The sequence below is a fragment of the Mus pahari genome, chromosome 4 (assembly GCF_900095145.1).
Source record: "Mus pahari chromosome 4, PAHARI_EIJ_v1.1, whole genome shotgun sequence".
Classification (NCBI taxonomy): domain Eukaryota; kingdom Metazoa; phylum Chordata; class Mammalia; order Rodentia; family Muridae; genus Mus; species Mus pahari.
The window spans coordinates 60,670,741-60,686,192 of NC_034593.1; the positions used below are offsets into that span (position 1 = coordinate 60,670,741).

General features: G+C 45.3%; 1 protein-coding gene and 1 non-coding gene across 3 annotated transcripts in view; one reads left to right on the forward strand and one right to left on the reverse strand.

The window, feature by feature from the left end:
• LOC110319747 (IQCJ-SCHIP1 readthrough transcript protein) overlaps positions 1-15,452 on the forward strand; it is a 719,522-nt gene that overhangs the window by 638,441 nt on the left and 65,629 nt on the right. The window lies entirely within an intron of this gene.
• Positions 2,090-2,282, reverse strand: LOC115063980. Its single transcript, XR_003843820.1, has one exon. It is a non-coding gene; the product is annotated as a U2 spliceosomal RNA (small nuclear RNA).

A 15,452-nucleotide genomic window follows, 5' to 3' on the forward strand; every position in this document is an offset into this window, starting at 1 on the left:
TGGGGACTGGGACTGTATTCAGTCAATGCTAAGTGGGAGCTGTGAAAAGCTAAGACACTTGCAGAGCATTTAAAAGTTATAGACTCTGTGTGTGTGTGTGTGTGTGTGTGTGTGTGTGTGTGTGTGTGTGCGTGTGTGGAGGGAGAGAGAGAGAGAGAGAGAGAGAGAGAGAGAGAGAGAGAGAGAGAGCGCTGCACAGGTAGAGTGTGTCAGGCTTTGGGGTTCAGCTTTCTTTCTACTAGTGGATCTTGGGAATCAAACTCAGGTTGTCAGTCTTGGCAGCAAGCTCCTTTACCTGCTGAGCTGTCTTACCAACCCTGACTATATCTCATTATAGGCTCATATTTGTATTCATCTCCCCCTGCCCCGATGCCATTTCTCCCTGTCTCCTCCCTCTGCCTTTTATGGATGACCTGAGCTTGCGTCTGATGATCTGCATTTGTCCTGTGTCCCAGTGTATGGAGAGGTCAGCGTGGTTTTTGTAAGTGCTGTCTATGGTTTTTGTGGAAGAACCAACCACCAGGAAGATTGCAACAATGTGAGGATTTTTTTAAAAAAAATATTTTTAGAGTATTGTTCTTTGTATGCTCCTAGCGTTATTGTTGTTTTCCTGGTTTGTTGGTGGTGGGTTTTGGGGGGTTCTGTTTGTTTGCTTGTTTGCCTGGGGGGTGCTTTTTGTTTTGTTTTGTTTTGTTTTTTGTAGATTGGGTTTTTTTCTTCCCCCCTCCTCCAAATTAGTGTGTGTTTGTATCTATGTTGAGTGGATGATCTCTAATTAGGAGTTCCCTGGAGAAGTGTAATCAGCCTGGGAAATGTGGGGAACAGTGGCAGGAAAGCTGTTTGATTTTGGCAAGAAAAGCAGCGAGTCCTCACCCTTCCTGGCTGTTCGTGGCAGCTGTGCCTCTCTATGTGTGGGTCCCGAGGGATGGGGGCCAAGCCCCAGGGCTGGGCTTGACACCGTTTCTGTGAAGGCCTCCCCTCACCCCGGAGGCAACTGTCGGCTTCCCTTTGTAAAGATGAAGAAACTGAGGCTGAGCTACACTGACCTTTGCCCAAGGCATAGGTACTTCAGGACACCATCAAGTTTCAAAACGCAGCCATTTCTAACTTGAGCATCCTGTTTTTCTACTGTACCAACTGTCCCAGCCTTCAGGTTTTTGTCTTGGAGCTAAAAATATGAAGAACAGTGAACACTTGTTTAACGAACAGACAGCTTCTTTAGAACCCTTCTGTTTCCGCAGAGGATTTGTTTAGTTTTCTTTTTAATTAGCAGCCGTGAACAATAAGCACGCCCTGGGTCGTCGCCTCACGACCAGACACCACTATCCAGTGTGAATGGTGCTGGCCGGGTTTGTGTTTAGATTGACATCATGAATTGTTTTTCCACCCTGAGACTGTGAGCTGCTCGTCCATTCTTTCTTGCGAATGGAACCTTAGGTGACTGGGAGCAGCAATATAACCTTGTATTTCCTGCAGTCATTCTGGGGCTAGAGCAGTGGTTCTCTACGTTCCTAATGCCGTGACCCTTTAATACAGTTCCTGCATAACGGTAATTTTGCTGCTGCAATGAATTGTAATATAAACATCTGATGTGCAGGGATAGCTGATATGTTACCCCCAAAGGGGTCGAGACCCAAGGGTTGAGACTCTCTGGGCTAGAACCCTGGTGTAGTGATTAAGAGCACTGCTTTTGCAGAGGACCCAAGTTTGGTTTATAGCACCCTCATTGGGTAACTCCAGCTCCAGGGGATCTGATGTCCTCTTCTGGCCTCTACACACACACACACACACACACACACAGAGAGAGAGAGAGAGAGAGAGAGAGAGAGAGAGAGAGAGAGAGAACACACCTTAAATAAAATCCCAGCACTCAGGAGACAGAGACAGGCACATCTGAGTTTGAGGCCTGCTTGGTCTACAGAGTGAGTTCCAGGCTAGCTCAGATGACACAGTGAGATCCTGTCTCAAATAAATAAATAAAATCCTTTATGGTCATGTGATGTAATTTGGCCAGTGGTTGTTTTTCTGAGATATCTATTAACATGGCTACCTTAGCTGGCCAGTATCATTGTTTGTTTTAATTCTACTAAGGGGGTATACTATTTTTCAAGGTACTATAATACCAGAATTATGTGCGGCATGTGGGTCAAACAAGCTCCTAGTCTACCTTCCTGCTCCAAAAATCCTCTTAAACGATTGTCCTCAGATAGCGGATGTTTCAGGAGGTAGGCTGGTAAACACAGATACTGTAGCTGGTCGCATCCAGAAGGCCAAGAAGCAGTGGCTATCTTCTTCATGTCTAGTTTCTTCTCCTTTGTAGCTAGGAAAGGAGTCAGTGTGAAGGCCGGAGCACAGGCGAGATGCACAGACAAAAGGTAGCCGAGGCTCAGATAGAGAGCCTGTCCCTTGTGAGGCTCATCATACCACTCTGGATACCAGCTCTCACCATGTGGGCAAAATAAGCTCTCTAATTTTTAACAGTTTTCTGAGATCTAATTACTGCTCTAGGGACACAAGTCAATGATTTCAGTAAATGTATAGGGCTACCCAGACACCATAGGACCCAAACTTAAAACATTTCTTTCACCTTTAGGTATTCTGTATGCATGCCCTCCCAGAGTGTGGCTGTCGTGTCAATTTCCTACTGATATATTTGAAGCCTATTTTTAATTTTGCTGAAATCTTATTTTTGCCTCAAAATTCTCTCGAGTCGATCATGCTTTCTGATGTTGTTTAACAACTCTTGGCCTATCCCAAGCTTGTAAATCTCTTGTTTTCTTCTTCATTCTTAAAAGCCTACCTTATGTTCCGATTCATTTTTAGTTCATTTTAGAATAGTTTGGCAATTTCTTAAAGAAAATTTAACAAATTTGTCACATGGTCTCCAGTTCCTTTCCTGAAAGTTTATCCTTTAAGTCCAGTTTTTCTTGGTTTGGTTTCATTTGGTTTTTGCCTTCAGCAATCCAGTTGGCCCACAACTCTGTCAGAACAACTTTATCTGTTCTGTCCTACATTTGCTGAAAACCAGTGCACTGTGATCGCAAAGCTTTGCTTGCGGACTCTTGGCTCTGCTGCATTGATTTATATGTCTTCCCCATGCTGCACCACGCCAGCCTAATGGTAAGTTTTAAAATGAGAAGTGTAGGTTTCTTCCTCTCTGCCTTTCAAGGTTTTTTTTTTTTTTGTCTTTCATGCTTTCATTTGTGTTTTAGAATCAGTTCATCAAGTTCTGCCCAGAAGACTTGGCAGTTTTAAGACCTTTATTGGGTTCACAGATCTATTTGATGAGAATTTATCTCTTAGTAATATCGAATCTTCTACCTTACTTATTTATAAATATTTATAAATATCATTTTCTATAACTATAATATATAGTATAATGTATACTAATATTATACATTATACATCCTCTATATATCATAATTTATATATTTATATAAATTATAAATTATACAATATATACTACTAATAAAATAATAGTATGTAATATATACTGCTAATAAAATAATAAATAGTATAATATATACTAATAGTATAAATATCTATAAATATTTAGAAATATCTATTTCTCACATATCGGCCCAGTATTTCCCCCCTTGAATGGGTGTGCGTTTATTATCTAACATTGTGAAACACTAGTTTTAGCTTTTTTTCTTTTCAACAGCGCTTTGAGTTTCGTTGCTGTGATAAACACCATGAGCAAAAGCAACCTGGGAGGAAGCGTTTCTGTCATCCTACAGCGAGCAGTCAGTTTGTTATGAAGGGAAGTCAGGGTAAGGGACCTGGAGGCAGGGACAAGGCAGAGGCCATGGAGAACCACTGCAGAGTGGCTTGCTCTCTCTCCAAGGCTTCCTTAGCTTGCCCAGGAGTGGCACCACAGTGGGCTAGGACCCCCCACATCAATCATTCATTAATCAAGTAAAGAAGAAGCTGCCCCACAGACCTGTCTGATGAAGGCATTTTCTCAGTTGAAATTCTCTCTGCCCAGATGACCCTAGCTAGTGTGTGTCAAGTTGACAAAAAAGAAAAAAAAAAGCAAACAAAACAAAATATCTCTAGGTTCTCATAGCAGCTTAAATAAAATAACATGTGTTTTAATTATTCCCTGCTATAAAGGGTGAAAGGAAACCAAGTGCGACATATGTAATATCCATAAATGGCAGTTTAGTTTCCAAGCCCCTTGCTCTTGCCTCTGGATATATGTCGTCTTGTTAGAGTTACTATTGCTTTGATGAAACCCCAGGACCAAAAAGAATTCAGGGTGGGGGAGGTATGCAGTCTCTGAGGGAAACCAAGGCTGAAACTTACACCAAGCAGGAGCCTAGAGGCAGGAGCTCATGCAGAGACCGTGGAGGGGTTCTTCCTGGTTTACTCCTCTGGGTTTGCTCAGAACCACCAGCCCAGGGGTGGCGCCACACTGAATGGACAGGTCCCTCCCCCATCAGTCACTAATTAAGAACATGCCCCCGTAGACCTGAGTTCAGCCTGATCTTATGGAGGCATCTTCTCAGTTGAGGCTCCGTCATCCCTTATCATTATAGCTTGTGTCGTGTTGATGTTAAACTGCCCAGCACATGTGCTGATTATGAATCATTTCCATAAAAACACTGCTGAGATGTGAGGGTAAAACCTCTGAAAGTGTCGATGTCTCAATAGAGAGATAGTTCTAATTCCCATAGGGAACACAGAAGCTAGGGTCAGTAGAAGAGAGCCCCAAACCCAGCCCCTAAGTTCTGTGGACTGTGTAATGCAGGGGTGAAGCATTACAGACAATAGGGTCGGATGGCCCTGGCCATGACCTCTGCCTGCCCCTTCCACAAGTGTCGTCCATCAGCTGCCAGGAATGTGGGAGGCTGACAGTTCTCCGCTGAGACCCTTTGGGGTTAAACAGAGCTGTTTTGTCTTAGATTATGCCTCTTTCTCCAGATAAGGCCATATCTAGTGATTGATTAATGCTGGGAAACAAAGGCCCTGCCTTTCCCCAGGGTTGGAACAACTTAGAAGGGCCATCCAACCTCCAGCCCGCCTGCTGCTTCAGTGAGACCCTTGTTTACAGGTGCACTGGAGTCAGGGTCTACTTTGGCCTTCATTCTTCTCGGTTGTTGACCTGGAGCTCGCCCTTGAGCAGAGTTCTGCCTGAAGGCTCTGCTTTCCACACCTGAAGATCTTTAAGTACAAAGGGCCAGATGCCAGAATTCCTTTCACAGGTGTAGGGATTAATGTTTTATAGAGGCTGTAGAATAAGGGACCAAGAGTGGGGGGCTTTGAAGGACAGAGTAAGCTGTCAGCCTCAGTGGAAAGCCTTAGCTGGCCTACCTAGAGTACATGTGGCCAGATAAAAACACTGGAGATAAGCCTGTTATGGTTTGGATCTCTCACAGACAGGACCACAGTCTAGTCTGCTTTGGGTAGATCTTCAGTGGAACTTCCCTTTTCCCAGGTGACTCTAGGTCAGCAGTTCTCAACCCGTGGGTCAAGACCCCTTTGGCAAACCTCTCTCTCCAAAGCTATTTACATTATGATTCATAACAGTAGCAAAATCACAGTTATGAAGCAGCAGTGAGAATAATTTTATGGATGGGGGCGGGGCTCACCACAGCATGAGGAACTGCATTGAAGGCCCTGCGGCATGCACAAGGTTGAGAACTGCTGCCCTGTCAAGTTGACAGTAACACCTAGCCAATACAGTTGTGGAATCTCCTAGAAGTGGAGCCTTGCTGGAAGAAGGGATTGATGGCAGCTGGAGGTGGTCTCTTGGGCCAAATCCCACCCTGGTTCTGCCTGAGTTGTCTTCTGGAAATTAGCAAATCACTTCATACTCCCTCCCACTGGCTTTGAGTTCTCTGCTTTTATATCCCCAACCCTCATTCCCCATCCCATAATGAAATCAGATGTTTAAATCCAAACCATAAGCCAGAACAAGTCCTTTCTTCCTTAAGGTGTTTCTTCTTAAGCATATGGTCACCGTGTCATGAAAAGTACCTACCACAGACCCTGACATTCCCCTTGTGAAGGGACGGTTTGTGCTCACCTTTATATTCTTCTTGCTCACCTCCACCTGTGAGGCCAAGGAAAGGCCCCGAAACTGGGAAGGGAAGAGTTGATTTTAGGTTTCTCTTGCCAATTTTCCTGGCTACGACGTCTTAGAGCTTTTAATTCTTCTTGAAAAAAAATATAAGGAAAAATGGACTGTTTTTGTTTGTTTTTAGTCTGTACTGATCTTCATTTCGGGTCTGCATTGGTGTAAATTGACAGGAGGCTTCCTTGGACAAATGACTCTGGGTGACATCAGAGCCTAATAGATTTCTTTACCTGTATAATCCAAGTCATCTCATGTTGGTAACTTGGGCAGGTTTATTATTTAATAATAATTTAAAATTTTTTGAGCCTGCGTCTCACCATATAGACTGTCTCTAATTCCTAATAGTCCTCCTGTCTGCGGAGAGCTAGAATTGCAGGTGTGCTCTGCCACACCCAGCTTTGACTTCCGCCTATAATGATATAGCGGGGCTGCTTACTAACAGGATGTGCCGCCCTTGCTTCAGATTGTAGCTAGGTCCACAGCTACACTCTTTTAGTCTCGGGAGACATCTAGAGAATGAACCCTGCCTGTGCACCCTTATGCAAACTGCCTGTGCTCAGAGCTGTCTGTGGCAGCACTCTCCGGCTGTGACAGTAGCCGTGGCCTCGGGCAGCCATTGCAGAAGGAAGTTTCTTTCATTTTCCAGCACTGGGGACGATTCCTTCATGATGCCCCCTATGGTCCTCATTTCTCATGAACAAGTCACCTTATAAATGATCTTAAATCACCCCCTTCCCCATTACAGATACCACCGTCATCTACAACTTTCTCATTCTCACCACAGCTCCTGCCTTGCTCCTTGACCCGTGGCTCTTCACCATTTAATCTACTCGCCTGTCTACTCCATCCCTAACCCCATTAATCACTTCTTGAGAGTAAAGACCAAATTCTTGAATGGGTACCAGAGAGTTTGGGGCCCAACTTACCTGTGACCTGATTTTCCACCATTTCCTTGTGCTTTAATGTAACCATTCCCCTGAACCTTGTAACTTACACCGCTCGAGTTTTGGGCGCTTTTGTGGCATCCTCTGCCTGATTTTCTTTCCCCATCCTGTCTCCTTCCTGCTCAGTTAGCCTCACCCATCCCTGAAGTGCAACTCTGTAGACTCCCCCTCCTCCAGAACGCCTTCTGACCCCACTACTTGGGTCTTGATCAGATGTCCTAACCAGGAACCGGTGTCATAGCTTCATGGGACTGGGGCTGGGAGGGGACTCAGTTGGTAAAGATATGGGTGTGTCCTCCCAGCCCCCATGGAAAAAGCCAGGTGTGGTGGTCACATGCACATGTTCTCACAGCACTGGGGATGTAGAGCTCGCACACTCCTGAGGCTTGCACTCGCACACTGCCTAGACGGCCTCCCTTACTTCACAGGTTCTAGGCCAGTGGAGATGCCCTGTCTCAACAACAACAACAAATAATTTCTAAGCTATGATACCAAGGTTGTCCTTTAACCTTCACATTGCCTGTGTATGCACACCTGCACACACACAGACATGCACATACAAAATACATGCATAAGATAAAAATATGTAATATGTAGAATAGTTGCTTATGTGACTAGTGTGGGAACGGGTCTGATTTCATATCTATATCTCTGGCCCCTAAAGGCTTGAGCCTTCAGTTAACTGTAGCTCAGATAAAGGAATTAAACATCCGTGATAGAAAGCGTCAGGCTAACAGCAGGACCGGTGTGCGCATGAGGACCGGACTGCGGTTAGAACTTCCACTCATGTTCTGGGGATAACAGCAGGACCGGTGTGCGCATGAGGACCGGGCTGCGGTTAGAACTTCCACTCATGTTCAGGGGATGCTCACTGAGGAGGAAGGTGCTTGTCTTCTCCACACTCTCATCAGCTGTCCCAGACAGGGAGCTGCGTGCTACGCTCAAGTTATAGGGAGAGAAAACTAAAACCAAAACCAGTCACTGCACATAAACTGCATAAAAGCTGCATATAAACTGCAGCTGGATTTACTTTGAATTAGGGACAGTAAGATCATTAAGGTGCCAAACTAACAGGAATTTGTGCAAGTAGTGTAAAGCCCTTGGTCACTTCTATACCTCCTGATAATGCTGTCATCCCCCCACCCACCCACCCACCCATCCACCCACATCCAATACCCCTGGGTTCATATCTTCACCAGGAAGGGCTGGCTGAGCACCCTGGGATTCCACAGGGTCGGTAGGCCACCAGGCAGCAGCAGAGTCTTTATAGGACCATGGGCAGCCTGGAGCAGAGTGTTGCTGATACAGTGTCAGAACTGTGACAATGCCTTGGTGCTGCTGGTCTTGTGAACCTTTTGTGCCTCACTCTGAGCGGGTTGTGCCCAAGGCTGCTGTGACCCACACGAAGGCACAACCAAATTACTTCCTCTTCCTTTCAGACAGCTGATGATTTTGTTTTTTACATTAGCAAAGTCATATATATATATGAAGTTATCTGAAACGAAAAGGCTTAACTGTGTGGTCCTTATTCTATGACCTAGTTACCTGTTGCTTTAAAGTCATTTACTTCATCTTAACCTAACAAACTTTATCTCATAGGTTCTGACAACCAGGAATCTCACCTAGAGCTCTCTGTAGCTCTAGTTCTAGCCCAGGTTGACAAAATGAGGCTTCAGTCACCAGAAGGCTGTACTCAGGAAAGGAGGGGCACATTGCTGGAGGCTGGTGGCCTGAAGCCTCAGTTCCTTAAGAATGGCCTCCATTGGCTGTCCCTAAGTCGTGGTGCAAGTTTGCTCTGTTCCAGCCATCAGCCTATAGAACACAATCTTTAAGTCTGGGCCACATTCAGGATCCTACTTCTTCAAAGAAAAGTATAAAGGAGTTTATGGGTGCATTTTGAAAGTACCTCATTCTTCAAAGGAACTTAGAAGTACTGGAATAACGTAGATAATTATGGCTCATCTTGAAACCCCAAAAGGTCCGCTAGTACCTCTTGCAACTTATTTCCACTCTCCTGCTTGCTGGTGGTCTAAGGGAAGCAGCAAGTGGCAGAGCCAGTGCCTGTGGGACTTCCTGTGGTTTTCCTCCTGCTCCTGTAAGTGGTACCAGTATTAGATGAAAGTGCCTGTCTCGCTCCAGCCATCAGTCATCCCTCCCTGAGGTCTTGGTTAGGCTTGGTCAGGTCTTCCAGGAGGCCACCACAGAGGTTTGAGTGAAGCACTCATCGCACACATGACAGCCTGGACAGTCTGCTGTTGGCCTTTCCCAGCTCTTCCACCAGACTCCAGATGGACATTGTGTAAAAGACTTCTGTGGCCCCGGAGGACAGCCCGAAGGTTAACTGTAAAGTTGCAGAACCAGCTAGAGAGTCTAAGTGTTTTTCCCACCCACCAAACCCACCTTAATCAAAATACATATTAGGAACTTCCCACTGATGAGGATTCAGACACCAGCACCTAGCACTTGGAATTATAGCTTCCTAAGAGAAGAAATGACTAAAACATCTAAAAATAATAATTATAGACAAGTCAGTCTTTCGGGGGAAATTATATACATAGTCAGGGTAGAAGATTATAGAAAAAAATTCAAACCTATAACTTAAATTCAGTCTGAAATTAAATGAACACACCACAAGGAGTGGGGGCTAGAGGAAAGAAGGAGCTGAACCGGAACAAGAATAGACAAGGCATGTGTGCACCTCCCTGCCTGACGTGCTCAGTCAGAGACCATGTACGGAAGTGACTTCCTGGTGTGTGCAATGTCTAAAGCTTGAAACAATGGAGGACAAGATTGTCTCCTGACATCTTTGAGGACTCTGTACACTGGGTGTTGAGCCAGACACAGCGAAGCATCAATGTCACACTTAACATGAAATAAATGCCAACATGGGATAGGAAGGGGTGTCCAGGAGAGGTCGCTACTGTAGAGGAAGGGATATCCAGGCGAGGTCGCTACTGTGTACAGTGTTGGCAGGGGAGACCTCTCTACTAAGGCGACATGTATTGTGGGGTACAGAAGCAGCCCCTTGAGATTCCCTGCAGACTCAACAGAGTGCCCAGCTGCAGAAGGCTTTGGAGTAGAGACAGAGTAGAAGGGAGAACAGGTCTCCTTGGTGCTGGGAGGAAGGTGACACTGGTTCCTGGCTGAGGCTTGGTGTCTGCTCTGAGAGAGGTGGACACTGTTAGAACACTTTGAAGAGAAGAGATAAAATCAGATTGTCATATATATTATATATAATATATATTATATATGTATGTATATATGTGTGTTATATATGTGGATAGATAGTATGTGGAGATATATATATATATATATACTGGCTATTTTGTTGAGACTAGGCCAATGTGGGGGAGGCTGAAAGGGCAGAATCAGGGAATCAGGGAAGAAGACATGTGTAATAATCCAGGGAGAAATGGTGGAATCAGATAATTCCAAAGGTTTCTGAAGGGTCAGTCAAAGAAGTTTTGCTCCTAGGTTGTGGGAAGAGGGGTAGAGAAGAGTCCGGTATGACTCTCAGATCAGGCCAGAGCACAAAACTTACCATTAAATGGGAAAGGCTGTGAAACAGGAGTCTGAGGGTGTCCGAGGTTAGGAGAGGCCAGGAGCTGGGTTTAGGCTTCATAAACTTAAGACAGCCATGAGATCTGCAAGTGAAATGGTGTGGGAAGACCAGACCGATAAAGGAGTCTGGAGTTCAGGGTATGTCCAGGAGACAGGGGAGTCTAGACATCACTGGGGAAGAGATGAAAGGAGTCCCAGAGGGGAGGAAGGATGGAGAGAGAGGGAAGGGGGAGGGACAGAGACACAAAGAGAGAGCTACTCCTGAGTAAGCCTCCGATAGGCTAGTGTAGCTAAGTCCTGTAAAACGTTCAGTGATAAACAGAAATAGTCTTTGCACTGTCCAGTGTCCAGCCACCAGAACCATGCAGGTCTGGAACCCCTAAGACATGATATGTGGAACTGAAGAACACATGTTTGATTTGATTTAACTTAAAGAGGCACACATGCTGCCACATTGAACAGGAAGCTCTTGAGCATTAAGAGTGAGAAAAATGAGGAGGGGCCAAGAGAGACAACGCCTTTACCTCAGGAAAGGACCGGAGGCAGCTAACTGGGATGAGTCTTACTGGAGGATCCGACCCAGGGAGCACTACATGAGGGAGTACTACATGAGGGAGCACTACATGGTGAGGTGAGGTTTAGGAGAGTAGATGGCAGTTGCTTGTGGAAACAAAATCCTGACTGGAAATGTTCAAAGGGAAATAAGGGGTAGAGAGAGTCTGTAGACAGCAAGTCTGGATGGCTCTGTCAGAATTTTGTGGTTGTCTAGGGGAGCATGTGAGTGAATACACCCAAGGGCCAACTGAAGGTAGCAGCCATGCATTTAAAGAAAGGGTAGTGGACCTGACTGGATATTTTTCTCTAGCCATCTACGTCAGCCTGAGAGCTGATGCAAAGTACCTGGTGAGATTGAGCCTGCTAAGTATGAAGTGAGAGGGGCAGGCGAGCTGACGTGAGGGGTTTCAGTAATGCGTCGTAGAATCTAGAGTGTGGAGATGTGCCCATCTTAGAGCAAGAAAAAGCAGTGGTGACACAAGGCCAGCTTTCAGTGGAGGCTAGTTCGGTGCTCTCGCTCAGCACCCTCTCCACTTTCCTTTCCTCTGAGTTTCATTTCTTTCTTTGCATGCCCAAATTCAAGATTCATTTTCCTTTCAAGACTGAGTAACTGTGGTGGTTAATCAAATTATTACTAATTCTCCAGGGTCCAGAGTCATGTGGAAGTGACTTGAAATCTCTGGGCATATCAGTGAGGCAGTTTCCAGACAAGGTTGCTGGAGGCAGGAAGACCCATCCTGAATGTAGGGAGTGCCATTCCCTGGGCTAGGATTCCACACTGAATCAAACGAGGAAATGGAGCTGAGCCACACATTCATCATTCTGTTTTCTGACTTCAGACACACAATTGGACCAGCCAGCTCCTGTTCCTGCCCCCAGACCCTCCCACCACGATCTGCCCTCCAACCTGAGACAAAATAAACCCTTCCTTTCTTTCTTCCTGAAGTTGCTGTTGTTGGATATTTGATTACACCAGTGAGAAAAGTAATACATAACTTAATCTAAACGACTGGATTGGGTTCCCTTCTCTTTGCCTATGGTGGATGGGTGGCCTCTGCTGGCTTCCAGGAGCCCTGTCCTTTGCTGAATGATTGTGGTCATCCTAAAATCACCCCCTCCCCAGATGCAAACCCAGGGCCTTGCACATTCTTGGCAAATGTTTTACTACTGAGCTACACGGCGACCTCGTCCTGAAAGCTCATACTGACTTTTTGGTTATAGGTCCACAGTTGCATTTTTCTCAGGGCCCTAAGAGACAGAATTGGGGCTAGGCTCAGCAGTTCAGAGCACTTGCTACTCTTACAGAAGACCTGGGTTCAGTTCCCAGCACCCGTAGCCCATGTAACAAACCATTTCACAACCACCTGTAACTCCAGTTCCAGATGATCCAACACCTTTTTCCGGGCTGTGAGGGTGCCTATACACAAGCATGGGTATACAGACAAGCAGATGGGCACACACACACACACACACACACACACACACACACACATGAATGAATGAATGAATGAATGAATGAATGAAATTTAAAAGCTCACCTAAGTGATAAGACATGAGCGTGGGAGCCCCTAGATAATTCAGTTTATCATGTCATTCATGTGTCAACACTTTAGTGGTGAAAGGTATGGCAGCTTGACTGAGAATGGCCCCCACAGGCTCCTGTATTTGCATACTTGGTCCCCAGTCGGTAGAGCTGTTTAGGAAGGACTGGGAGGTGTGGCCTTGGAGGTGTGTTACTGTGGTGGGCTTTCTCAGCTAGCTCGCTCTCTCTGCCTTGTGCTTGTGGTTCAGACGTAAGTGCTTAGGCACTGCTTACGTCTTAGGTCCCATGCGTGCTGTCATGCTTCCGTCCATGAAGATCATAGACTAACTCTCTAGGACTATGAGCCCACAAACTAAATGCTTTCTTTTATTAGTTGCCTTGGTCATGGTGTCTCTCCACAGCAGCAGGAAAATAACAAAGAAGGGTGTTTTAAAAAAAAAAACAATGAAAAGCACCATTGCCACATCATTTGTAAATAAGAAAACAATTGAGTGTATACTAAATCTTATGATGGACTCCAATATTTAATCACACTTTTTTTTTCAAAATGAAGAACTCGCGTCTCCTTCAGGAAGATTTNATATCCTTCCTTGCATGTACCAGTAAGTTGAAAAATCTTTAAGTTATTCTGTACTAAAAGCAAAGCCTGAGTGAGCTGCCAGTCACAGCAGAGCATTAAATCCTTTCTCCAGAGCATTTCTTGCCTGGATTTGGGAGCTCTCTTGTTTGCACAAGAAACATCGATTTCCTGTAGCGTGTTATCTCAAGAAGATAACAGGAGCGGAGCTGTGCAGGAGCACATACCAGACTGACCTCGTGTATACAGTCAGATGGAATTCTAACCTACTCACTATCTGGGAAAAAACCCCGAGTCCCTACCCAGGTGTAGCCATCGAGCTTAGATATTGTGGACAAATGTTAACAAAGAGTCTACAGAGCTTTTAGTTAGCCTGGCCAGGTCTGCGTTCTCTGAACCAAACACAGATCTATATGACTAATCTGTCATACCACCTGGACGACGAGGACGACACCCTCAATAGTTCTGTGTGATTCCCTTTCTGGTAGGACTGTGGTGAGGATAAGAACCATTTTCTACAGAGAGAATGTGAGGGAGGGGTCTGGGGAGACAACTCAGAGAATCAAGTGCTTGAGGACCTGAACCTGGCCCCCTAAAACTCAGGTTTAAAAACATGAATGCCAGATTCTCTTTTAATCCATGCCACAGAGATAAAGATGCTTGAACCTTGGGCTTGCTGGCCAGCCAGTGTAGCTTAATAAACAAGCTCCAAGTGCAGTGACAGCCACTGTCCCCAAAACTACAGCAGAGAGTGATTAAAGAAGGTACTTGATATGAATTTCTGTCTATCACATTAGTGTGTACACACACACACACACACACACACACACACACACACACCATGAAAAGAAAGAGAATACAGATCAGAGAGACATGAGCCATGCTCATTCTCTCTATAACACATTAGAAAGTTTTATGGAAAGCCACAGTTTAAACTGTAGGTTTTACCTTGGTTTCAACCCTTAGTCTGTTCTCTTTCTTTATTATTTTTATATCCCTTTAAAACATACCCTAAATTCCCAAGGTCAGCAGGCAAATATAAAAGTATCTGTCTTTCGTAAGCCCAGGTTCTCTTCAGACTGGTCTCTTTGTCTTGATTAGAGAGTCACTTAGGGTACTTTATTATTCTTCTAAGGTGAGAATTGACTTTCTATATTTATCCGTATGATTTTTGGAGGCTGTGCAAGTTTGCAGCAGTAAGTCAGTTGCTTATTTTACCAGGCTATCCCTTCCAACCAAAAATATATCCCATAGGGTGGCAAACCAGGGAGGAGAGGAGGAGGGCCCCTTGACTCATCTCTACCCACTTATTAATTAGATATTGAATCAGGAGCAGTCGACTACTGCAGATTAGTAATTGTTAACCTCGCTTGAGCTCCTGCAAACAATTATTTACCCTTTGGTCCAGCAGGTACACTCAGTCTTGGCCCTGTGGTTGGTAGATCTGCAAAGTTAGGGGTCCCCCTAGAGCCTGCCATGACCACAGCTCAAAGTGAAGAGGGAATCTTGGCCAAAATACCTCCCAGGCTTCGTTCCAAGCTGGCAGTCAGCCTCTTGGCTCCCAGGTGAGCTTCAGCTGACTTCAGACAAACCAGTAGCCACGTGGACAGCTTGGCCATCCTGCAGTAATAACAGCTATGGCACCGCTATGAGCACTTCCCTTCCCTGAAGTAAGAGGCTTCCTGGGACTTGTGTTTGTTAGCTCAGTCAAATATTCATTGATGCCTACTGTATGTCCAGTACTGCGTGATGCTAGATGTAAGATTACAGATTGAGCACTAGGACTCCAGTTGTTTCATGGAGCAGTCAACGCTCTACATCTTCAAAGTGACTGAATAGTTACCCGTTGTCCTGAGGTATGGGGAAGAAACCTAATAGAACCTGATTTAAAACAGGAGCTAGGGAAAGGTCTTCCCACTTTAAGTACTAAAGGTAGCTTGTGGGGTGGGAGCCTAGAGTCCGGGGCAAGCAGGCAGCAGCTTGTGTGAAGACCCTGAGCAGAAGCAAGCATGGCTGTTCCTGGACCACCTAGTGGCCTACAGCTCAATGAGTAAGTTCACTTTTCATTGCTCTGACAAAGTGCCCGAGGAAATGAACTTACAAAGGGGAAAGCTTTGCCTTTACTTACATTTTCAAAGTCTTGTGTGTATGGTACCTCGGCCCTGTGGCAGCAAAGCACATGTGGATAAG